This window comes from Camelus dromedarius, chromosome 14 (assembly GCF_036321535.1).
Source record: "Camelus dromedarius isolate mCamDro1 chromosome 14, mCamDro1.pat, whole genome shotgun sequence".
In the NCBI taxonomy this organism is placed as follows: Eukaryota; Metazoa; Chordata; class Mammalia; order Artiodactyla; family Camelidae; genus Camelus; species Camelus dromedarius.
In genome coordinates this window covers 35,247,282-35,273,178 of record NC_087449.1, presented here as the reverse complement: position 1 = coordinate 35,273,178, position 25,897 = coordinate 35,247,282, and the positions used below count along the sequence as shown (strand labels likewise).

The 25,897-nt window shown below is 33.5% G+C and overlaps 1 protein-coding gene across 1 annotated transcript in view; it reads right to left on the bottom strand.

Annotated features, from left to right (window-relative positions):
- AGBL4 (AGBL carboxypeptidase 4) overlaps window positions 1-25,897 on the bottom strand; it is a 1,119,623-nt gene that overhangs the window by 1,045,403 nt on the left and 48,323 nt on the right.

Below are 25,897 nucleotides of genomic sequence, written 5' to 3'. Positions count from 1 at the left end.
TTCTATAACTAGTATTATAACTATGTAATGTTCCACCACCAGAAATAATTTGAGAACTACTGAATTAGCATAAAATGAATGAAACTTTCATGTATTTCTGGTAGAAATGTAAAATTATACAGCCACCTTGAGAAGTAGATTAGCACTTTTTTTATAAAATTAAATATACACTTAACATACAACCCAGATATTCCACTCCTAGATAGATATTTACCCAAGAATTATAAAAGCATATGTTCACCAAAAAACCTACACATGAACGTTTATAGCAGGTTGTTCATAATCAACCCAAAACTGGAAATTTTGCAAATGGTTTCAACTGGCAAATGTATAAACAATCTCTGGCACATTCATACAATTAAATACACTTCAGAAAAAAAAAGGAACAAATTGCTTGTTTAGGTCTTCTGCCCATTTTCGGATCAGGCTGTTTGTTTTTTATTATTAAGTTGTACAAGCTATTTATGTATTCTGGAAATTAAGCCCTTGTCAGTCTCATCTTTGCAATTATTTTCTCACATTTCATAGGCTGTCTTTTTGTGTTGCTTATGGTTTCCTTTGCTATGTAAGAACTTATAAGTTAATTAATTAGGTCCCATTTGTTTATTTTTGCTTTTGTTTCTATTGCCTAGGTAGACTGCCCTAAGAGGATATTGCTAAGATTTATGTCAGATGTTTTGCCTATGTTTTTTCTAAGGGGTTTATAGTATCTTGTATTATGTTTAAGTCTTTAAGCCATTTTGAATTTATTTTTGTGTACAGTGTGAAGGAGTATTCTAACTTCACTGATTTACATGCAGCTGTCCAGTTTTCCCAACACTATTTGCTGAAGAGACTGCCTTTTCTTTATTGTATATTGTTGCCTCCTTTGTCAAAGATTAATTGACCAAAAGTCTGTGGGTTTATTTCTGGGCTCTCTATTCTGTTCCATTGATCCACTTGTCTGTTTTTGTACAAATACAGTGCTGTTTTGATTACTGTAGCTCTGGAATATTGTCTGAAGTCTGGGAGGGTTATTCCTCTAGCTTTATTCTTTTTCATCAGTATTGCTTTGGCAATTCTGGGTCTTTTGTGATTCCATATAAATTTTAAGATTATTTCTTCTAGTTCTGTGAAAAATGTCCTCGGTAATTTGATAGGAATTGCATTAGATCTGTAGACTGCTTTGAGTAGCATGGTCATTTTAACAATATTATTCCTCCCAATCCAAGAACATGGGATATTTTCCATTTCTTTAAGTCATCTTTAATTTTCTTATTCAATGTTTTGTAGTTCTTCATGTATAAGTCTTTCACTTCCTTGGTCATATTTATTCCAAAGCATTTTGCTTATTTGGATGTGATTTTAAAAGGGATTGTTTCTTTACTTACCTTTTCTGATATTTCATTGTTAGTGTAAAGAAATGCGACTGATTTCTATATGCTAATCTTGTATCCGGCTACCTTGCTGAATTCTTTTATCAGCTCTAGTAGTTTTAATGTGGAGCCTTTAGGGTTTTCTATATATAGTATCATGTCATCTGCATGAAAAAATGCTTAATATCACTAATTATCAGAGAAATGCAAATCAAAACTATAATAAAGTATCACCTCACACCAGTCGGAATGGCCCTCATTAAAAAACCCACAAATGATAAATTGCTGAAGAGGGTGTGGAGAAAAGGGAACCCTCCTACACTGTTGGTGGGAATGTAGTTTGGTGCAGCCAGTATGGGAAATAATATGAAGATTCCTCAAAAGACTAAACTAGACTTACCATATGATCCAGCAATCCCATTTCTTGGTATATATCCAGAGGGAACTTTAACTCAAAAAGATTCATGTACCCCAATGTTCACAGCAGCACTATTTACAATAGCCAAGACATGGAAACAACCTAAATGTCCATCAATAGATGACTGGATAAAGAAGTTGTAGTATATTTATACAATAGAGTATAAAATACAATTTATGCAATAGAGCCATAAAAAAATAATAAAATAATGACATTTGCAGCAACCTGGATGGACATGGAGATTGTCATTCTTAGTGAAGTAAGCCAGAAAGAGAAAGAAAAATACCATATGATACCATTCACATGTGGGGAAAAAAAGGAACTTATTTACAAAACAGAAACAGACTCACAGACATAGAAAACAAACTTATGGTTACTGGGGGAAAGGAGGTAGGAAGGGATAAACTGGGAGTTCAAGAGTCACAGATAGTAACTACTATATATAAAATAGATAAACAACAAGTTTATACAGTATAGCACATATATTCAGTATCTTGTAGTAACCTATAATTAAAAAGAATATGAAAATGAATGTATGTATTCATATGTATGACTAAACTATTATGCTGTACACCAGAAATTGACACAACACTGTAAAATGACTATACTTCAATTTAAAAAATAAAAAAAGGAACAGATTACTGACATACATGACCACATGCATGAATCTCAAATGCATTACACTAAAAGGAAGAAGGCAAACTCAAAAGCCTGAATCCTTTATACTTTTTTTATATGACATTTTTAAAAGGCAAAATAGTAGGGTTTTTTTAAAAAAAAAAAAAACAGTGGTTATCAGGGGCTGAAGATAGGGGTAGGGTTGACTACAACATAATCAATCAAATTGTACAAGCAAATGTACACTACAATCAAAACTTTGAAGTCTTCTTTAACCCCTGACTATCTCATCAAAGCCATAAATATCTTCCTCTCACCTGCCAGAGTTGTGTATATGCATGCATATGTGTTTAAGGATGGATGTCTGCAATAGCAACTTGCAAAAGAACTCTTCCAGGATACTCCTCAAGGTACTCACACGGGTAGTGCAGGGGGAAAGTAGTTGCTAATATGACAACTACTAGCCATGAGAGAGTAACTAGGAGTAGATCCATACTCCTGATATAAACAACTAGAAAACTGGACAAATACTTATGAAACAACTCTTTTCAGACTTGGATGACAAGCAGTACAAAACTGATGTCTGAGAGAAGGGGAAAAAAAGAGGTAACCTGACAAAGTATGGTCTGAGTTGAGAGGACAGAAATGAGTTAGGGAAGGCTGACGAAAGTTTGAAGGTCAGACTATTGAAGAGGAGAGCACTATGAAAGCCAGAGCATTAAAAATCTACAGAAAGTCTGCTTAACACTTTGGCTGAATGCTTAGCCATGTAGAATGAAACTCCATGAGACCAGACAAAGAATAACGAGGAAGCTGTAGACTAAACAACTCCCAAAGTGCACAGGGCTTGGAAACATTCAAAATGCAATTATCCAAAGTGGAGAGTCTATGTTGAAAACCTAGGGCATTACGTAGAGATCCCAGAAAGGTACTAGCCATGAACAATTGAAAAGTAAAATTTGAAATACAGTACCATTTATAATACCATAAAAAAACACAAAATGCCTATCCTTAAATTTAACAAATTATTTACAAGAACTGTATTCTGAAAACTAAAAAAATACTACTATTAGATATTAAGGAAGACCCAATTAAATGACAAGATATACCATGTTCATGGATTAGAGAATACATTATTGTTAAGGTGACAACTTTCCAAAAATTTATCTCTAAAGGTAATACCAATCAAAATGTCACCAGCATTTTTTTGTAGAAATCAACAAACTGATTCTAAAATTTAAAAGGAAACTCTAAAATTCATATGGAAACTCAAAGGACTTGGAATAGTCAACATGATTTTGAAAAATAAGAGTTGAAGAATTTACATTGCATGATAACAAGACTTACAGAATAGTCATATATACCAATGTACCAGAATACAAGGTGCAGAAGTACACCCACATATATTTAATTAGTTAAGTTTCAGCAAAGGTATAAAAATAAGTTAATATGGAAAGAATAGTTTGTAAAACAATGTTAGTGCTTGAATAACAACCATTTTTTAAATGAAGTTCACACATACATGATGGTAGTGGAGGTCACATGGGTATATATTACATATCTTCCAAAACACATTGAATTGTACAGTTAAAAAAGATAAATTTTATTATATGTAAACTATACCTCAAAAAGATTATTTTTAAATGTTTAAAAGTGAAAGAGCAAGAATTGATTTTCATGTCATAGAATTAACCCCATATATATATGAATGGATATTACATATCTTTGTAAATTTTTCCTATGACTCATACCCCTCAAACCCTGGTCTCATCCCTCAGATGTAAATGATCTTAACTACTTCTGTTTTCAGTTTCTCAGTTATTATTCTACACAACGTATTTATTCTTCTATATCTTAATTTATCAACTTCTTGGTATCTATTGAAACTCTATTAAAGATAAGGAAATAATTTCTGTAAATTATTCTCCACTTCTTTTTCTAACAATTTTTATTAGTTCTAATCTTATTTTAATTATTCTGTTGAGGTGGTTAGCAATGTGAGCAGTAATCCTAGGGGGTGTTTTGGAAATTTATCGAGGCTTTTTTTTTGTTTTCATAATGATGGAAGAGCACAATGGCATTTGATTGGTGAGAACCAGGGATGCTAGATGTACTGTAAAGTAAAGAGAAGTCCAGTACAACTTACAAATGTCATATATAGTCAGATATTTATGTATACCAATATCCATGTATGTAAAAATCCTGTTTATAATTATATGAACTTAGAACCTAACTCTGCTTTATACATGCTAAGTATTTTTCATGGCTTTACTAAACACTTATTATTCCAAGGATGTAACTAACATGTAAATCAAGAAAAGATTATAATTGATTTCCTCATAATTTTATCCAGAAGTATCACCAATTTAGAAAATCATGTAACCAACAGCATTATCACTCATTGTAATTGATCCACCAATACAACACTCCCATATAAGTTAACATTTGTAGCAATTGTGATTACAGTGATGCTCACATCATCATTATTATTAAGGCATCTGTATCTTGAATGAAGTGTATATAATAAAAAGAATAAAAGATTTAATTCCATAAAGTATAAGGGAGGATTCAGAAAAGGAAGGGAATAATTTAAATTGAAATTCATAAAGAATGTCTTAGTCAAATACTATAGCATCCAGTTAAATTGCATATGATAAAATACCCTTATTATAGTATGCAGAATATTTGTCTCCAAATAGAGACAGAGTAACACAATGAATTTTTTCAATTTATGGAAGTTAGAAACAAAAGAGAAAAATAAAACAATTGAGATTTATCTCTAAAGAAATCAAGATCTAATCATATTAATATTATTATTTACATGTCTTTGAAAAATACTATTTTGAAAAATACTACAAACAAATATTTAGCAATAAAAATTATGAGCATATTTTGTGCAAGGAAAAACAAAGAAAGATGTATATATATAGATGCCCCTGATGAAATGATATAATAATTACATCTTATTTTACCCTAAAAAATAGGCCTGTGAGGCACTAGAAACAAACTTTAGGGCTACATAGAATTATTGACATTTAGGTGGGTTATGCTGATGATGAATGTGACAAAGTCTCAATTTGTTTTATTTTTACATGGAAAACTACTTTACACAAAAGTTACAAGCAATTCATATTGGTCAAAAATGAGGAAACAGCTTATTAATTAAAACTGACCTTTATATAGAACATGTATTCTACCTCTCAGGCAAAAACACCTTGGAAGAGGTAACAAATTACCTCTATGTACAAGTGACATTCCGTTAAAGGGATCTGTCAAAAGTTCCATTATAAAGCTGTATTTCCAAGCCTTCATAATTTTGAGAGAAAATTACATTGAAGATGAGACTTAACCCACAAATTCCCAGCCATAAAAGTAAATCTAAGATTCCTACTTGAGAGTCTTTTAGGAAAGAGTACCCATTACATAGCTTCTTCCTAGTATTTTATAAAATATACCATGTTTGTTCTCATTACAAATGTATTTACAATATACACTACAAAGACCCAAAAAACAAAACCTTTTTAAAAAGTGATTTCTTAAATATACATATCCTAATTCTCTCTAGGTACATATATCTACAATACAATTAAGATGTCTAGATTTGTTAAGCTACAGTCAATCACAGGATGTTTCAATTACCAGATATGTGTTGAAGATCTATTTTTGCACCCACCCTATCCTGTGCCAAGAATCAAGGAGAATATATAAGAAAAATCAGCTGTAAATCAATCCATCACTCAATGAAACAATAAAGATATACTTACAAGTAATAATAACACTCTCAAAAAGCTGACCCTCTAGTTAAGAACTATACTGAAAATAATAAGATATATAATGAAAAAAGTGTTCTATTTCCATAAGAAGAAAAAAATTCAGTACAGACAGTATAGTTTGGTACCATGAAGTTTGAAAAATTAATGATGTAAGGCTGAATCCTTGCTTGGCTACTTTTTAAGTGTATGAACATGGATAAGGCCCAATTCAGCAATCTATGGTCTTGGACTTCTCTATATTCATCCTACAGCCTTTGAAAAGAAATGGTTGGCCCATTTTTCCCTGAAAGAGTAGCTGGCATCCAACTTTCCAACATTCTGCAGTAAATAATCTCTCTCTCTTGCTCTTACCAGTACTTTATTTATACCCCTTCTATTTTGTATAACAGCTAATTGCATATACCTTAATGTCTACTTCTCAACTAGTCACTTAAATACTAACTTTCCACTTACATGCTAGTCACAGTACAGAAAACTATATAATCTTTGATTACTTAGTAGAGATACCTACATTCACTGTAGAATTTTTAAATGCCTAATATAGATCAATTTCAAAAAATAGCTGTTGAATTTAAAATTCAATTGAAAAAGAAATTTTTTAAAATATATTCTTCTATTCCATACCAAATGGGATCAATTTTTTTTTTCTTTGCCTCCTGGGCTATGGGTATAGAGCTATTATTTCACTTAATAAAGCATTATTTACGATTACTATGCACCCACTGTTAGGTTCTAGTAACACAAATATAAAGCATAAAACTTCCTGTCCATCAAAGATATTAGTGATAGAGGCAAACCAGTAAACCACTACATTATAATATAATGTGATAAATATTAGAAATGTGAGGAAAGCTCAAGGTATTCCACAAGAGCACAGAGAAGCAACATTAAACTTTCCTCACAGAAGGCCTCCTGTATCACTTTCAAAATACATGTTAAAATGAGTCAAGTCAAGAAGTTCCAGAAAGACCCTATGGAAGAACAAGGTGAGAGTCAGGAGATAGAAATAGGAACTAGATCACAGAAGGTCTTGTGTGGCAGGCTAAGAAGGGGAGATTTTATCCAGAAAGCGGTAAAATTCTGCCCTGATGGATATGAAGCAGGACAGGGTACAACGTAGCCTTGGAGACCACTCTCCTTCCATACAGACCGTACTGTTTTAGGAAGGCATGATGATAGAACAGCCTTTGGAGAAATTACATATGTAATCTTATCAAGCTCTACAACTGTATTCTGGTTCCCAAATTAGACTTGTACTTCTAAATGAAATTTTAATTTACATGCTAAAAACAGAACTCTTAAAAACAACATCTGGCTGGTTTTCCTAATCTATTTCTGCCAGATTCAATATTCAAAGAGTTCTAGCACAGTGTTCTCCAAACCATATCCTATCAAAGGTGGTTTTCATTAATCTTGCTCAGCATTCACTGGGTGTATACTCTGTGCCAGGCACTGTGCTAGGTGCTGGAGATCCAGAGACGAATAAGACTTAGGATATCCTTCAAGGAGTATAAGCAGGGGGAGTAGAAAAGTAAGCAAAAAAGCATTTTACATTATCTGACAGACATATGCAACATTGCAGAAGAGAAATTTAAAGAAAGAGGTAATAAACCCCCTGTGTTGGGGAAGGGTGAGGAAGAATCCAGAAAGTTTTTCTAGAGAAAAGGTAACAGTGATACTTGAACTGAGTCTTAAGTAAGTGTCTACCACGTGGCCAAGCGATACAGCTGAAATTCTGTAAAGGATAGTCTCCTCTGAAATAAAGAGCCTAGAGGTTTTAAAAGAACAGCCTGGAGAGTTACATAGAAATCAGACTAGGGAGAACCTTATGTGTTTTTTAAGAAATGGGTACTTTATCCCATAAACCACTGAAATTACTAATAGATCTTAACAGTGAAATACAAGATGTGCTTTGTACATGGAAAGACTCTTCTGGCAGTAGTATGGCCAATGGATTAGAAAGGGATGAGACTACAGAAAGTATAATCAGGAGGCTGAAGCAACAGTCTAGATGAGAGATGATGAAGGTCTGAACTAAAAGCAGTGGAGATGGAGAGTTGGATGAGAACGAGAAATATCTACAAGTTCTGCTGGAGTAAATGAATAATGTATTGCCCTAATTCTTATATCCTATTCTTGGGAGTAGATTTCTCTTAAAATGGATCAATGATAATAAGTAAATATAAAAGATGGTAAAAATCAAGAAACAGCAACTTTCAAACTTGGCAATATTAAATTCTCACACCCAGGAATAACTGATTACTCAAAGAAGTTCAAATACTTTATTCAAGACTTAGAAAAAAATAAATGCTTATTATATAATTTTTCCAGAGGTTTCAAATATAGGAGGGCTAGCCATGAACATAGATGTCAGACTCAAGATTCAAGCAATCTCTGTAAGCAAAGATGTTAAGCCAAAATGAAGACAAACATAGAGCTCTGCACTTAGCCTGTGGGGGAAAAAATCAATTGCACCTATGCAGATCCAGCCTAGTGGAAGAAAATATTTTTAAATGTTCTCAAAGTTTTGATTAATCAATATTACTAAAAACTCAATACAACTATGACAACATTGATAGAAGTTATCCTGATCAAATAAAAGAATAAGTTTTAATGAATTATTACTGATCAGACTATAGTTGAAACACTCCAGTCCATTTCAGGCATCACATTATGAGAAATGCACAAATCAGAGTGTTTACATAACAAGAGAATCATGACCTTGCTAAGTCATCTGAGATCCATAGCAAATGAGGAGGAGCTGAAAAATCATAGTAAGTGACAACAACAAATTCATCTTTACATCCACAACATAGTAGATACTCCTAATGCTTAATAACTAAATGAAAACAAAGAACTAAAAGGATACAACTCTTTCAAAACTTGAAGTGCTAACAAGATAAAAAAAAAAAAAAGGACTGGACTATCAGACTTTCACTGTTAGACTAGACTACAACCACCAACAGGTAGATTTCAGCCCAAAATATGAAAAATAAATAAACATCTAATGAATGTATCAATCCAAACATGAAATAACCTGTCCTAGAAAAGTACTCTCCTTTTCATGAGAGACATTTTAAGAGGAGGCTAGACAGTCATTCCTTGCACTTTCTGTAAAAAGAGATCTTCCTTGAAGGAAGTTGGACAAGATGGCCTCTAAGTATCCTTTAAAACCTATGTTTCAAAGAACTTATTAAACATCTACTATGTGCCTATCCAGTAAGAAATACCAACAAATAAGACAAATAAAGTGTAATATAATGGTTTCTGCTCTCAATAAGCATATCTTAAACTTGAGAGGATTCAATTAATATATATGAAGTAATTAAAGAATAATTAACTAATAAACTGTATACTGCACGAGATAAAAGAAGGCAGGGGTTGGTGAGAGAGGAACTTATTGGAAATGGCCCCTTTTAGTTGGTGAGTTGTAAGTTAGCCCTTGAAGAATGAACAACTTTTGGTTTTAAATTTTTCATCAGCTAACTAATCAAATAACACTTTTGTTCCTTTTTTCAATTCACTGAAGTGGTGACATATTGTTTACTTTCCAATATGTGCATGAAAATAAACTTATAAATCAAAAGCAAAATATCTCAGGTCATTTCTTTACTACAAATGGTGAATAAAATCTAATTTCAAAAAACAATGCTTTAGGTCTTGAAGTGGACTGATACTCTAAAAAGGATTCAAACAATAATGGGAAGGGTGGTTTTATTACACAACTTATACAGAATTCCCAAGAATGAGTCTCTTATTACTCACAGACTAAGAATATTTTTCTAAAATAGAAAAATAAAATTTCTCCCATATTTATCTTTGAATGTGTTAACTAAATAGAGACTAATCAGGTTTTATAAAAATCCTCTAAATTTAAACATTGCAGCGGATAATAAGTTTTTCTTGTCTCTTCATATTACGTAACAAAAGTATGTTAAACAGAATAGATGAGTTATAAGTCGTTGAATTAATGGATGAGTAAGTGATTAAGTGACAGAATACATATGTGGAAGCTGTCTCAAATTACACTTACATTCTTTCAATAAGTTAGGATATAAAAAGTCTATGTACTGAACCACTGTAGACAAAAGAACTCTATCAGAATTTAAAACAGAATTTGGTTAAAACCAGTAAAAAATAGCTACCATTTATTGAGAAATCATGATGTATGAGATACTGGGCTAAGTATTTCATATATTATTTCTTAATACACAGTAATCCCATAGATTTACTGTGTTATGAAGGGAGTAGTTCTTATTCCCTTCATTTTTCATATGAAAAAACTGAAGCTAGAATGGTTAAGTAACTTTCCCAATATCACACAGATTGTGGAAAAACCATACAAATCCAGCTCTGATTTCAAAACCACTATAATTCATGTATTTATTTATTCAAAAAGTAATTCTGTGCCTATTGCATACCAAGAACAGTTGTCACTGTGGGGACAATGGCAGACAAAATAGACAACACTTATTCAGTGATTTTTTGCAGCAAATGTTATGAGTACCAGTAAATAATGTTCTGGCAGAGAAGATATAATGGTTCCAGCAAACCCAAATGCCTTTCTTCTCCTGGTATATAACCTGACTACATTTCCCAATCTCTGTTGTGGATAGGTGTGGCCATGTGACTGAATTCTTGCCAATATAATTATAGAAAAAAGAGATTATGTCAACTTCAGACCTGCTCTCCACACAATCCTCCACATTCTCTTTTGCCACATCAGTCAAAAGCAGAGAAGGACAAAACTCTACCAAATGGAGAAGCCAGATGAAAGAAAGAGCTTAAGTTCCTGAATGGTTGCATAACCCTCCAACCAGCACAAAACTAAGATCAGAGTAAGAAATAGATTCTACTGTTTTAAGCCAATGAAATTAGGCTTTATCTGTTGTAACAGCAAGCATACTTTTTTAAATAAAAATTTGACAGGTACTGGTAATTGCTATGAAAAAAAAATAGGTAAATGGGACTGAGAAGGAAAGACATGCTAATTTAGATGAAGTGGTCGGGGAAGACCTCAGTAAAAAAGTGACATTTTATCCAGCACCTGAGCAAAGTGACACAGTGATTCCTGTGAAGATCTAGCCAAAAAATATCACAGATAGAAGAAAGTACAAGTGTAAAGACCCTGCAGAAGAAGCAAACTTATAACATTCAAAATCAGAATAAATTAACAGAAATTGAGAGCACTGTCCCTTTGTAAGTTCAGTTGTAGGCTTTTGATCCAAGATGGAAAAATGACCAAATAAGTTAATATCCCTCCTCCAAAAATATCACTGAAATGAAATGTAGACGTAAAAGGAAATTTCACATTTCTTTACCTGTATATCAGTGGTTCCAAATTCTGGGCAATTTTTTCCCAGGGGACATCTGGCAATGAATGTCTGGAGACATTTTTGGTTATCATAACTGTGGAAGATGCTAATAGGAACTAGAAGGTAGAGGCCAGGGATGCTACTGAAAAGCCTATAATGCATAGGATAGACTCCCATAACAAAGAATTATCCAGCCCAAAACGTCAATAGTACCAAGGTGGAGATGCAACCCAACATAATAAGCCAAGGAAGGCTGTTTGGAAGTATAATGGTATAAACCCTGAAAAGTGAATATAAGTTACTTTGGAGAAGAAGAGAAAATGGTCCAGCTAGTTCACTTTCAGCCCAAAGGCCAGCAAGAAGATACATCAGAAACTACAAGAGAACTGATCAGACTAGAGCACAGAATATGAAGAGGAGCTAACATGCACACCCTCCTCCACTCAGTAATGCTGGGCTCCTCACTCATTCCCCTGCCCCTGCTCACGTTTTCATAACAAAGGCCCTCCTTAAGTGAAAAACAAATATTAAAGTTAAGCCCCTGCCTTACAAGCTATATTATTCATTCTAAAACATTTCAATTTCAACTTGCTGGATATGATGGTAAACCATAAACATATACCAAAATTAGCTAAGACGACAACAGCAACCGCCAAAGCAACCTGCTTTCCTGAAGCTTACCCAGAAGAATCAGCAAATAGACTCTTGTCAACCTAGCAACCTAAGAATCTGCTTTGAGTTTAACAAGGACAACTTAAAGTGTTTTTTTACTGATTATATTACTAATCTATATAAACACTGTCAACTTTTCTATACATTTCCTCTATAAAATCTACCTGCCTTTCTCTGACTTGCTAACACTGAAAAAAAATGTATTGAGCAGCTCTCAATGTATCAAGTGGCTGATATCGAGTCCCTTCTTAATTCTAGTCATTTTACTACTAACTAGCATACTAAATTACCATATTCAAATTACTCATTCCTCCTATGTGTTTTTTTATTTCTTGCCAATATGTATCTAATTTTCCCTTTTAATGTATCTCTTGTGTCCTCTCATAAAATACCAATGTTTTTTACAAACCACTATACTTTCTATGCTTATTCTATCTTCCTTGCCATCTCTGTTCTCTACCCATGGTTAACCACTACCATCTTCATCAAGTATCATCCTCTAAATATAGTATACCAAACTTTAGAAGTTTCAAAATTCTTTCCACCTGAGGTCCTTAAAAAAAATACTGTGAGAGTCATAACAAGTATTACTATTCCTATTTTGTAGATGAGAAGACTAGATGTCACCTATACCTCAAATTTCTGCTTCAAACTTGCTTCAGCTTCAATTATTTCCCTCTTTCCTTCTCTACCTCTTATCTCCAGCTCCATTATGCACACTAGTCCACTACTGACAACTCCTGTCACTCCAGTCTCTGTTTTTCAACTACTTCACAGTTTTCTCTAACTCCTCAGGATCTTAGAAATGCCATAAGTAGGAATCAACCAAGGAAATACTTAGTGGAATACACTAGATGCATTCTGGAGTCTTCAAGAAGCTCCCTGAGAAAAAGGTCCACCAAGGCCAAAGAAATGGAAAAAATAGTCCTACTAAGTGAGCGAGCAGGTACAAAAATCCATGGCATTATGCTTTCCTTTCCACTATTTTATCCAGCTATTGAATATAGCTGAGAGGCAGCAATGTATATTGAAAAGAGCCCTGATCTAGAAATAAATTCACATCCCTTCTGTGCTCTTACTGTGTGATATTAAAGAAAGCCATTCTACCTACCTGGACTTAATTTTCTTTATTTGTAAAATAAAGGGCACTGAATTAAATGATCTCTTAATAACTTTCACCTATAAAATCACAATGGCTAATTAATTTTAAAATAGACTTCATTAAGCCAGGACTTGCTGTGCATTCTGATTTTATTTAATTGGTTGGGTATATAAGAAGATGTGTAATAAATGTTTGTTCAATAACTGGGGACAGGGAATTGTCAGATAAATAACCAATGACTCTGTCAAGATCAAATGGAGTAATGTTAAACAGTCTTAGTATCTTCGTGAATTGTTGATACATTAGTTCTAACTGCAAAAGCCAGCACCTGCTAAGTTAAGAGTTTTTAGAAATTCAAGGAATAAGATGGCAGAGTCCTTCCAACACTGTTCCTATATTTGACATGCAGCAAATATCACACTGATGCCTAAAGCCACATTTTGATTCCCAGAGAACAGAGCAGAGCAGATCCAGAGGATGAAATAGGGGACCTGAATGAAAGCTCATGTCAAAATGTGCTTGTGGTCTCCTGGGAAACTCCTCCAATTCAACAGGCTAAGAATATCATTCTATTTCCCAGAGATACTGCTCTGATATATACTACTAAAGGCTGACAGCTGCTCTTTAAACACACATGCAAATGGTTAGGTACCCTCTGCAGAGTCTTCAGCAATAGTACAAACCTGAAACCTTGGATTACGGATACTTTTGTTTAAAAAAGTTACTGCTGCTATTTTGATAGCTACCAGTTACATGACCTAGTGTATCATAGTAGAAAGAGAAATGGCTTTGCAATCAAAGTGACCTATGTTTCAACTTTCTACTTTTATCACTTCATAATTATGTGACCTTTAGAAAGTTACCTAAACTCTTTTAGCGACAGTTACTGCCAACTGTAAAATAGGGATTATATAACCTACCTCATAGATTTTTGTAAGAATTAAAAGAATAATAGATGAAGTACTTAGAACAGATCCTGGCAAATAACTGACCATTTTTGGCGTTTAAGAAATATTCACTCTTGTAATAATTATAATTGTGATCACCATATATAATTTATTGAGTACTAAATAGAGTTAATAAATCAGAGTTATTTAAAGTACGTAGGCTACACACAGAGCAATAGTAAGAAACAGAGACAGAAAGGTATGGTGGTATCATATCTGATTGCCAGGCGAAGAGTTTAGATTCTATATGGGGTCTGACTAGCAGTCTCAAGCCCTGAGTACATTCCCAAATGTGAGGCAATAGTCATTCTCAACTACTGACTTTTCAAAGAGTTATGTGGTCCTTTTTAGAGGTCAAAAAGCAAAAAGGAAGAGAAGAAATGCATACAAAGCAATTCTGGAAACTTAGGTTCTAGAAGCTCAAGTTTTATTAACCAAAAATTACTAAATAACTATCATACATAAGGTAGGCATGGTGGCAGGAGAATATATATTTCTCAATAAGTATCAGCTACTCTGATAAATACTAAAGATACAATGGTAAATTAGACATCATTCTTACCCACAAAATTTTATAGTTGTAATGTGAGAGATAGAAGGGTAATCTTATGACCTCTAGCCTCAAAATATTCTCTTCCTTTGGTTCTGTTTTTCTGTCAGCCTCCTAAGTCAGCCTTTTTAGTCCTTTTTACTGACTCCTCCCTCTGGTCCTTAAACATCTGAGTTCTTCAGACTCTTTTTTTCTTCTGTAAACTTTGTCAAGTTTACTCTGGATTATGACCAAGCATAGGTATAACCTACACTCAAGTAGGCAAGGGTCAACAAGATTCTGCATAATTAACAGACTACAAGCAAGATTCAGCAATATCTTCAGCAACACGAATCATAAAAAAAATCCTAGTAAACAACACACAAGGGCAGAAATGTAGGTTAAAAGACTCTTAGGGAACAAGTAGATCAGAGCAAGTTTGAACACAGAAAAGTTCAGGACCACAGACAGCTCAATGCCCTTCATTCCTCAAATTCCTTAACACTTGAAACTGAAAGAGAAAGACAGTTTTTGAGTGTTTAATTTGTACCAGCCACTGTGTAAACTTTCATACATTATTTCATTTAATCCTCTCAACAATCCTATTATTCTTATTTTACAAATGGGAAATTTAAGACTTAAATAGGCCAACATCACAAAGCTATTAATATTAACTCAGATTTGATTTCAAAGGCTCTTGCTCTTTCTACTAAATCACAGTGAATTCATTCCATGGAGTTCCTTTTCTGAGCCCTAGGAAAATATTAATTTAACTTGTTCCGTAAACTTGTCCCTAAAAACACAATCATAGACTGTTAGGGCCTTAGAGCTTATTCAGCAATGTAACACCTTCCTACAACACTTTAGGTGTTGAAACAAGCCCAGAGAAGTTAACAGATATATCTAAACTCAAAACACCCATTAGATCTCTCCCAGTGCACTTCAATTTCCAGCACTGGGACCACATCACGCAGAGGTATTTAATACAGAAACTTCACAAGCCTCTGAAATTCAACCTTAGTACAAAACATATCAACTGAGAAAAATAACCTCTGTCCTCTGCCCACAATCTCTTCATCTTACATTTTTTCATCAAAATGAAGGCCAATTACAGAGACTCTTGTGTAAGAAATGAGTTCTTTTAAAAAAGAATTAGGTGGAAACTTTTAATGCCATTTGTCTCCAATCCAGGTTGCTTCAATGATAACTACAGCAGTTGTCAAAATTAAACGCCATATCTATGTATAGCTACTAAAATCATACATTCTATTTCTCAGAGTTGCAAAGATTTTCAAGAAAGTTGCATTTTTATAGATAGAGCTAATCTCTTATATGGAAGGTAAACAATCAGTCTACTTCCAGCTGTGAAAAAGCCTGAGTTTCTACCAAGAAAGCTGCCAGAAGCTATGCTCATGCCACATTAGGCAGGAGACAAGCATGGTTGCAATATTTCAAATTAGCAACAGAGACACTAAAGAGATGATGAAATTAGCAGCTGTGGGGTTGGCTTTTGGAGAATTAGATTTCCAGAGCAGCAAAGAGAGACAACAATGCCTATGAGAGATTTTTCTCTGCTAAACAAAACAGATTGTGCAACCAAATAATCTTCAATTTTGAAAAAACAAGTTTAACTGAATTCATTGTAATAATTAGACAAAAAATTATTTTTAGACAAAGCATCATCACATCACAACTTGATAATATAACATAACTTTTCTTAAAATATACATAGTTGATTGTATCTACTTGAGTTATTTTCATAATCCAAAACTTTAATAACTAAACAAACAGTCAAACAGAGGCAGTTTATAAATATGCTTCAATCTTAAGAATTACAGTCTTTTCTCTTCCTGGAAACATACTTCTATACATCCTTTAGAATTTAAGGATTCCCTCATTTGAGACAACTTCCCTGACATCCTCTATTCTCATCTAACAATTATAAAGATGCTCCTTTTCTGTACTTTCATAGCATCTTGTGTACACTTTCAAAATTATAATTCGTGCACTATACCATAATCACACATAAATTTGTCTGTCTGCCCTGATTATAGGCTGAGAACATGTCTTCGTCAACTTTGTAATTGCAGTGACAAGCACAATACTTGATATAAAGTAGTTGCTCAATATCTATTAGAGAAATGATTAAATTGCTCCCTAATATTTACTAGACTCTGTTATGGAATATCCTCAAGTAAATTCCCAAAAATCTACCTTGAACTGGCCATGCAATCATATTTCCTTCTCATAGGAATATGGTACACTAATACTATGATCATTATTCTTCAGTAAAATAGTTGAATGATTTAGCTGAGGAAAATAAAAACTACAGCAAAATTTTATGTTAAAGTTCTTTTGTTTAGGAATCCTACTTGCTTCTGGAATCTTTCTCTAACCTTTTTTAGGAATAAACTTATCTTTTGTTTTTCATCTAATGGAATTTAGCATAGATGAGGTCCTTTAGGACCTTGACATGGATGGATTATACCATAAGAAGACTGTAAGTAGACTTCATTACCAATCTGTAACCTCTGTTCTGAGATGAAGATGAAAAGTCTTTCCCTGAAACTCATATATTTACCCCCATGGTGGCCTGGCTTGAGCTGCAAGGAAACTTATGTGTTGATATCCAACATGCAGCAAACCAAACCATGCCCCAGGTTCAAGATGGTTTAGGATATGAAAGAAAATTAGCAGCAGCAGAAAGCTGAAAACAGAACAGGTAATACCTAAATATTTGGGGGCATCAAATTGTATTGGAAAAAAAGGATATGTGAATCTCTTCTTATTTATCTGTATCACTTGGTTTAATCATTGTGATTAAAAGCATCAAAATATAGTCTATTCCAAATAAGAAAAGCATTGCTAATTTCAACCAATCCTAAAATTGGCCCACAGTCAGGTATTTTGGGGGGTTAAGGAACACATTATACTATATTATGAGAATTATAATTATGGTTTACAATTGAGCATACTGTCAAAAATAAATGGAGTACAGATACAGAACTGATATTTAAAATAAAAACAAACATCACTTGTTTATCGATCCTAAGAGAATACAGATTTAAAGTTGCTAATGCCAACTCTCTCCACTAATTATGAGTATACTTTGAGCTTGCTTTTAGAACCCTACTTCAAAGGATTCTGTGAGAATTAAATAAGATAATGGATACAAAGTACTAGGCAAGATATGTAGCCATTGTTGCTATTACTATTTTAAATCTTGACACAATTTATTCATTTTAAGATAAGGAGAAACCTCAGTATGTATATGGGTATATATAACTCCATCTATATCCAGCTAAATAGCATTGAAATGTGGAAAAAGGTTTTCTTCACAATTATTTGGAAGGAAATATTTACTGCAATTACTCTGCTTGCAAACATCTTAATGCATAAATACCTGCAATAATTTATATATGCATGAATAAGTAGACATATAAACACAAATAGGTAAAGCTAAAAGTCACTGTACCATAAGAACCATTAGAGATATTCTGGTTTCTCTCTTCCCTCAGTTTGCACTTAAAAAAATAAGGTCCATCATCAAAATGAGTAATTTATTTTCACAGTTATACTTTTTTCCAAAGTTAAACAACTATTTAATATCAGAGATACTAATTTAACCATCCACCACTCAATCCAATTTTCTTTCCTATTAATCCTGGCCAATGTTTGTAACAGCCCCCTTTATTACCTAACAGCTAATACATGCAAAAATCTCATAGTTCTATAAAGTATACCTTAAATGCTAAACATTTTATTGTCAAGATATGCTAAGAATTAACCGAAAATATAGCTAGCCCACTTCCAACATTAAGGGGTGTGTGTGTGTGTGTGTGTGTGTGTGTGTGTGTGTGTACTATATATGCTTGTAGACACATGTAGAGAAACAACACTATCTTCCGCCATTCAGACTAGTAAAGGTTACCCCTGATTTCCTCAAGCAACACATGAAAGCTTAGGACACAGGCAAGGGCAAAGAGAACCTGCAAGAAACTATTTCAATATGTATGAAATTCTTGTCTTGGAACTTCTTTATGTCCACATTTTCTTACAAGGTGTGTGAAAATGTCATCTTTAAATATAAGACTCGGGGTAGTATAGTTTTCTACTTAAACCAATAGCTATAAAGTTTCTAATCCTTCTTCATGTGAACAACTATAAAAATTATTGCAACAAGGACCTTTCTGCCTATGATGAAATCTTTTGTAGCAGTAGCAAAACAATCACTAATGAAATGACAAAAGACCTTTGTTGAATTCTAATCACATACTTGATCAAACATACAGGAGGCTTCGATTCATTTAACTTAGTAACTGAGTGCCTAGTTGGTTTCAGACAGCATAATGGGTGCTATAAGGAATGGAAGTGACATCTTTAGATCTAAACTCATTTTAATCTAACTTTAAAGCCCCTCCCATCTATGACATATTTAAAATCTGAAAGAAACATTAATCCTACCAATCTTACTCCAAAAAAGAACATAGCCTTATTTGTAGGAAATGGCTGCGGGTATTCCCACAGTCATTCATTTATACTGCATTACCTCAACTAACATGAACTGACAGCTGGTGCCAGACACTGCTTTCACATATATTATTTCCTTTAAATCCCACAAAATGCCCTTAGGTAGCAATCATTATCCTCACTTATAAACTCATTATACTGAGAATCAGAGAATTAAGGAACTTGTCAGATGCCATTTAACTAATAAGTAGTGAAGTCTGGATAAATAAAACTTTAAGAAAGTGCCTCAAACTGGAAAAAAAATAGCTTATTATGCAGTATCAGTTAATAGTCAATATTTCATGAATTAATTTAAAAGTTTATAGTCTTTTCATCTAATTACTAACCACTGAAATTCATCATTGACAATCACTGCATACACATATATACTGAATTATACCCAAGAGGCAGCAGGTCATAATGATAATGTGTACGACAGAAGAGATGGCCCAAGTTCAAATCCCAGGTGTGCTACTACCAGTTTGTTGACCATGAACAAAATACTTAACAGCACTGTGCTTAAGTTCCCCCATCCATAAAGTAGTAATGATAATAGAACCTAATTCCCATCTTCTTGTAGCTTTAATGAGTAATAAATAAGTTAATATTTATAATTTTTAAAGTGTCTGGCATATCATAAGTGTTGAATAAATGTTTACATACATATGTGTATGTATATATATATATGTGTACAGATACATATACATACATATCTACATACACATATGTGTGTATACATATATACATAAGTATATAATATGTTTCTTCATAAATGTCACAAAGAAAAATGAAGTATAATAAGGGGGAGAGAGGAACAGAGGTGAATTGCTATTTTTGGTAGGGTGGTCAGGAAAAGCTTCATTGAAAGAGGTTTTGAGCAGAAACCTGAAGGAAACATGAGAGTGTGAGCCTTCAGACAACTGCATATATGGGTAAAACTAGAAAGTGATCATGCATGCCCAGAGGAAGGTTCAGAAAATACTTGAGAAGATGTTAAGTTTACACCTCAAGCTAATTCTTAGCACAGAAACAGCCAACAATAATAATTTAAAAAAGAGAAATAAAAGAAATAATAAAAATAGGAAACCCAGAGGAAGGGAGAGAATATGATTTCAAAAATTACCACATTATACTCAAATGTGTAGCATTCAACACAAGGCATACAGAGAAGTAGGAAAGTGTGGCCCATTAAATGGACAAAAATAAATCAACAGAAACTATTCCTGAAAAAGATCTAATGACAGATATACTAGAAAAAACTTTTAAACAACTGTCTTAAATATGCTCAAAGAACTAAAGGAAGATGTGGAGAAAGTCAAGAAAATGATGTGTGAACAAAAATGAAATATTAATAATAGTAAGTCTAAAAAGAAACAACAAGGTCCTACTGTATAGTACATGGAACTATATTCAATACCTTGTAATAGCCTGCAATGAAAAAGAATATGAAAAGGAGTATGATACTACTCAGCCATAAAAACCGACAACATAATGCCATTTGCAGCAACATGGATGCTCCTGGAGAATGTCATTCTAAGTGAATTAAGCCAGAAAGAGAAAGAAAAATACCATATGAGATCGCTCATATGTGGAATCTAAAAAACAAAAACAAACAAACAAACAAAAACAAAGCATAAATAAAGGACAGAAATAGACTCACAGACAGAGAATACAGACTTGTGGTTACCAGGGGGGTGGAGGGTGGGAAGGGATAGACTGGGATTTCAAAATTGTAGAATAGACTACACTGTATAGCACAGGGAAATACACACAAAATGTTATGATAACTCACAGAGAAAAAAATGTGACAATGAGTGTGTATAAGTCCATGAATAACTGAAAAATTGTGCTGAACACTGGAATTTGACACAACATTGTAAAATGATTATAAATCAATAAAAAATGTTAAAAAAAAAAAAAAGAAAAGGAGTATGAATCACTGTTGTACACCTGAAATTAACACAACATTGTAAAATGACTATACTTCAAATTAAAAAAAAAAAAACCTAAAAAGAAACCAAAAATAAATTCTGGAGCTGAAAAGCACAATAAATTAAATGAAAAATTCAATAGAGGAATTCAAAGGCAGATCTGAGCAGGCAGAAGAAAGAATCAATGAACTTGAAGATAGGACAATCGAAATTATCAAACCCAAGGAATAGAAAGAAAAAAAAAAAGATTGAAGAAAACTTAACAGAGCCTAAGGGACCAGTGAAGCACCATCAATTGGATCAACACTCATATCATAGAAGGTCAAGAAGGAGCAGAGAAAGCAAAAGGAGAAGGGAAAATAATGGAAGAAATAATGGCTGGTAATTTCCCAAATCTGATGAAAGATATGAATAAAAACATCCAAGTGGCACAACAAACTACAAGTAACATGGACTCAAAAAGACCCACACCAAGACAAGATATTTAAACTTTCAAAAGTCAAAGACAAAAAAGACTCTTGAAAGCAGCAGTAGAAGCAAGTCATCCCATACAGGAGACACTCAGTAAGACTATCAGCAGATTTTTCATCAGAAACTTTGAAGGTCAGAAGACACTGGGCTGATACATTTGAAGAGCTAAAAAACAAAACAAAAACCTGTCAACCAAGAATCCTATATCTGTAAAACCATACTTCAAAAGTGAGAATGAAATAAAGACATTGGATATCACCATATAAATCAATAAAGTTAAAACACTCCCTAACTCCATACACAAAAATAAACTCAAATTGGCTTAAAGAATTAAATATGTAGGACAAGACATGATAAATCTCCTAGAAGAAAACATAGGCAAAACATTTTCTGATTTAAATCTTAGCCATGTTCTCCTAGGACAGTCTACCCAGGCAATAGAAATAAAAGCAAAAATAAACAAATGGGACCTAATTAAACTTACAAGATTTTGTACAGCAAAGGAAACCATAAGCAAAACAAAATGAGAACCTACAGAATGGGAGAAAATATTTGCAAGTGATGCAACTGACAAAGGCTTAATTTCCAGAATATATAAACAGCTCATACAACTTAATAACAAAAAAACAAACAGCCCAATCCAAAAATGGACAGAAGACATAAACAAGCAATTCTCCAGTGAAGATATACAAATGGTCAATAGGCACATGAAAAATGTTCAGTATCACTAATTGTCAGAGAAATGCAAATCAAAACTACAATGAGGTATCACCTCATACCAGTCAGAATGGCCATCATTCAAAAGTCCACAAACGATAAATACTGGAGAAGGTGTGGAGAAAGGGAATCCTCATACACTGTTGGTGGGATTTAGGTTTTACCAGTCATCTTCCTAGAATGTATTTATTTTGGTGACCTCTTACAGAGCAGAAGAGCCAAGCCATGGTTTGAGTATGCTAGGTTCCCTGGCTAAAATTCTATTTAGTCTCATTTCATTTTAACCTAAATCCTTAAAATCTAAGTTTATAATACCTTTAAAAGTACTGAAACATTTTTTAAGTCACACAATAGAATAATATATGTATCATTAAAAATAAGAAGAACTCAGGAGATTCAGGAGGAACATCATTACATCCCTTTGGGGGATCAGAGCATCTTAGAAAGTATCTAATCACTCATCAAATCTAAGGCCCTATCAGATGGGCAGTTCTCCTTACAACATTTCCATCAAGTTGTTAACTTATATTTCTCATGTACAGTCTCTGTAGTAGGCAATGTATGCTCTCAGGAGGCAACCTATTCCATTTTTGAAAAGCCATGTTAAAAAGTTCTTTCCTGCATCAGCCCAAAATCTACCTTCCCATGAATTCTTCCCAATGATCCTAACTATCCCCACACTAAACAAGTTCATCCCCTCTGCCTCATACCACATTTCAGATATTAAAGGAGCAATACTTTACTCAACCATCCTCTTTACACATGCAAGGTCTTGTATTGGGCACTGTTCCAGGGTACAGAGACAAATGAAATATGGTTCCTGTCCTCAATGGCTCTTAGTGAAACAGAGGAGATTTTTTAAAAGCCATAAATAATTATAACATGTACTAACAGCATAAATAAAAAGAGAAGTACTAATAAGAAAGTATAGTAGGAGTTCAGAAAAGGGAAAGTTTCATAAGATTGGTAACACCTGAGATAGATCTTAAAGACAGGCATTTCCACTGAGGAAAAGGGACTGAAGTAACGAGTTAGTAGGGTTAAGAGCTTGGATTCTAGAAATACACTGCCTGGCTATGAATCCTAGCTTTGCTACTTTCTAGTTTGGTGACTTTAGGCAAGTTACTCTGTATCTCTATTTTTCTCTTTTATAAAATATAAAAATAGATATGAGATTAAGTGCATTTATTCATGAAGAATTAATTGAAACAGTCCCCAGCACTTAGCATTGGTTATGTGTTGACTATTGTTATTATTGAGAAAACAGCAAAGCCAGCGTTTGTAGAGGTGAGAAGGAATTAAACACATCTGGGAAAAGCAGAGTCTAGTTTAGTTTAAACATGCTTCCTATTTCTTTATCTTCTCCCCCAAAACCCAACTAGATATAAATGCTAGCATGGAACCTGGCATGTGGTGTGTATTTAGTAAATCTCCACCCTTCCCATTCTCCTTTTCGTTTTTCCTCTCTTCATAGTTCTGGTTTGTGCTTTGCCTAAGGCACTTATATTCTGCCTTGCATTCTAATTATTTGTGTTGCATTATCTGCTTCTTGTATGCTTCTTGACGGCAATGGTTACCTTGTGTACTCTAGCCGTAGTTCCCAAACCTGGCTATACATGAGAGGCTCTTGGGAGAACTTAATAAAAATACAAATTGTTAGGAGCAACCGACCTAGGAATCAGAATTTCTGAGGGTAGGGCAGGATATACATGTTTAAAAGCTAGAGGAGATTCTGAGTCAGTCCACCAGTAGACTCCATCTTTGAAAACCAGTTACCTACAGCACCTAATGACAATGTGGGCACACAACAAGCATTTGTTGAACATTGAAAAGTGGGAGACCAGGATGTAAAACTAGCTTGAAGTCATACTGGAAAGGCAATAAATGCCAGGCTGAATTGGTACAAAAGACCAAACTAAATAACCAACTTACAGCTTCAAAGAAACAATCCCTTGTTAGGAGTTTTATCTCAAAAGCACTTTAATGCCCTTTCAGCAGATCACAGGTATTAATATGCATTTTCGAAAATCAGAGATAGCTAATAATAAGCTAAAGTTAAATTTTACTTATTCATTTTAAACAAATGTTCAGATTAAATGTTGTACAATATATGTGAAAGCACTTTAAAAACCAGAATAAAATATACTACTATTATTTGGATACATTTGCTTTTTGTCATATGACCATTGCAAAGTAAACAAACAAAGAAAAACTATTTCAAAATGTAGAATAGATAAACAAGATTATACTGTATAGCACAGGGAAACATATACAAGATCTTGTGGTAGCTCACAGCAAAAAAAAAAATGTGACAATGAATATATGTATGTTCATATATAACTGAAAAATTGTGCTGTACACTGGAATTTGACACAACATTGTAAAATGACTATTACTCAATAAAAAAAAAGTTAAAAAAAAAAGATCCTGGAAGAATCCAACTAAATAGCCTAAAAATTTCAGCTATATAAAATTTAACTTATTGCAAGTTCAATATAGCAAAAAAGCTTCTGAGAATACACTTGGAGGCACTAAATAAATAAATAAATAAATAAATAAATAAATAAATAAAAAGACAACCTACTGAATGGGAGAAAATATGATATTATTAACAAGGGATTAAGATCCAAAATAAATAAATAGCTCATGCAACTCAATATCAAGAAAACAAAAAACCCAATTAAAAATGAGTAGAAGACCTGAATGGACATTTTTCCAAAGAAAACGTAAAGATGGCCAAGAGGCACATGAAAAGATGCTCAACATCATTAGTTATCAGAGAAATGCAAATAAAACCCACAATAAGATAGCACCTCACACCTGTCAGAATGGTTATCATCAAAAAGACCACAAATAACAGCTATTGGTAAGGATGTGGAGAAAAGGGAACCCTTGTACACTGTCGGTGGGGATATAAACTGGTGCAGCCATTATGGAAAACAGTATGGGGATTCCTCAAAAAACTAAAAATAGACCTACCATATGATCCAGCAATTCTACTCCTGGGCATATATCGAGAGGGAACTGTAATTTGAAAAGATGCATGCACCCCAATGTTTATGCACCCCCATGTTTACATACAATAGCTAAGACATGGAAGCAACCCAAATGTCCATCAACAGATGACTGGATAAAGAAGTTGTTGTATATCTATACAAGGAATTCTAGTCAGCCATCAAAAATAGTGAAATGCCATCTGCAGCAACATGGATGGACCTAAAGATCATCATTCTAAGTGAAGTAAGCCAGAAAGAGAAAGAAAAATACCATATGATATCATTCACATATGGAATCTAAAACAAAAACAAAAACAAAAACAAAACAACAGGACACTATGAACTCATCTACAAAACAGAAACAGACTCACAGACACAGTAAACTATCATATAGTTACCAGGGAAAGAGGGTGGGAAGGGATAAGTTTGGGAGTTTGAGATTTACAAATGTTAGCCACTATATATAAAAAGATTTTTTTTAAGGTTCTTCTGTATAGCAAAGAGAACTATGTTCAGTATCTTGTAATAACCTTTAATGAAAATA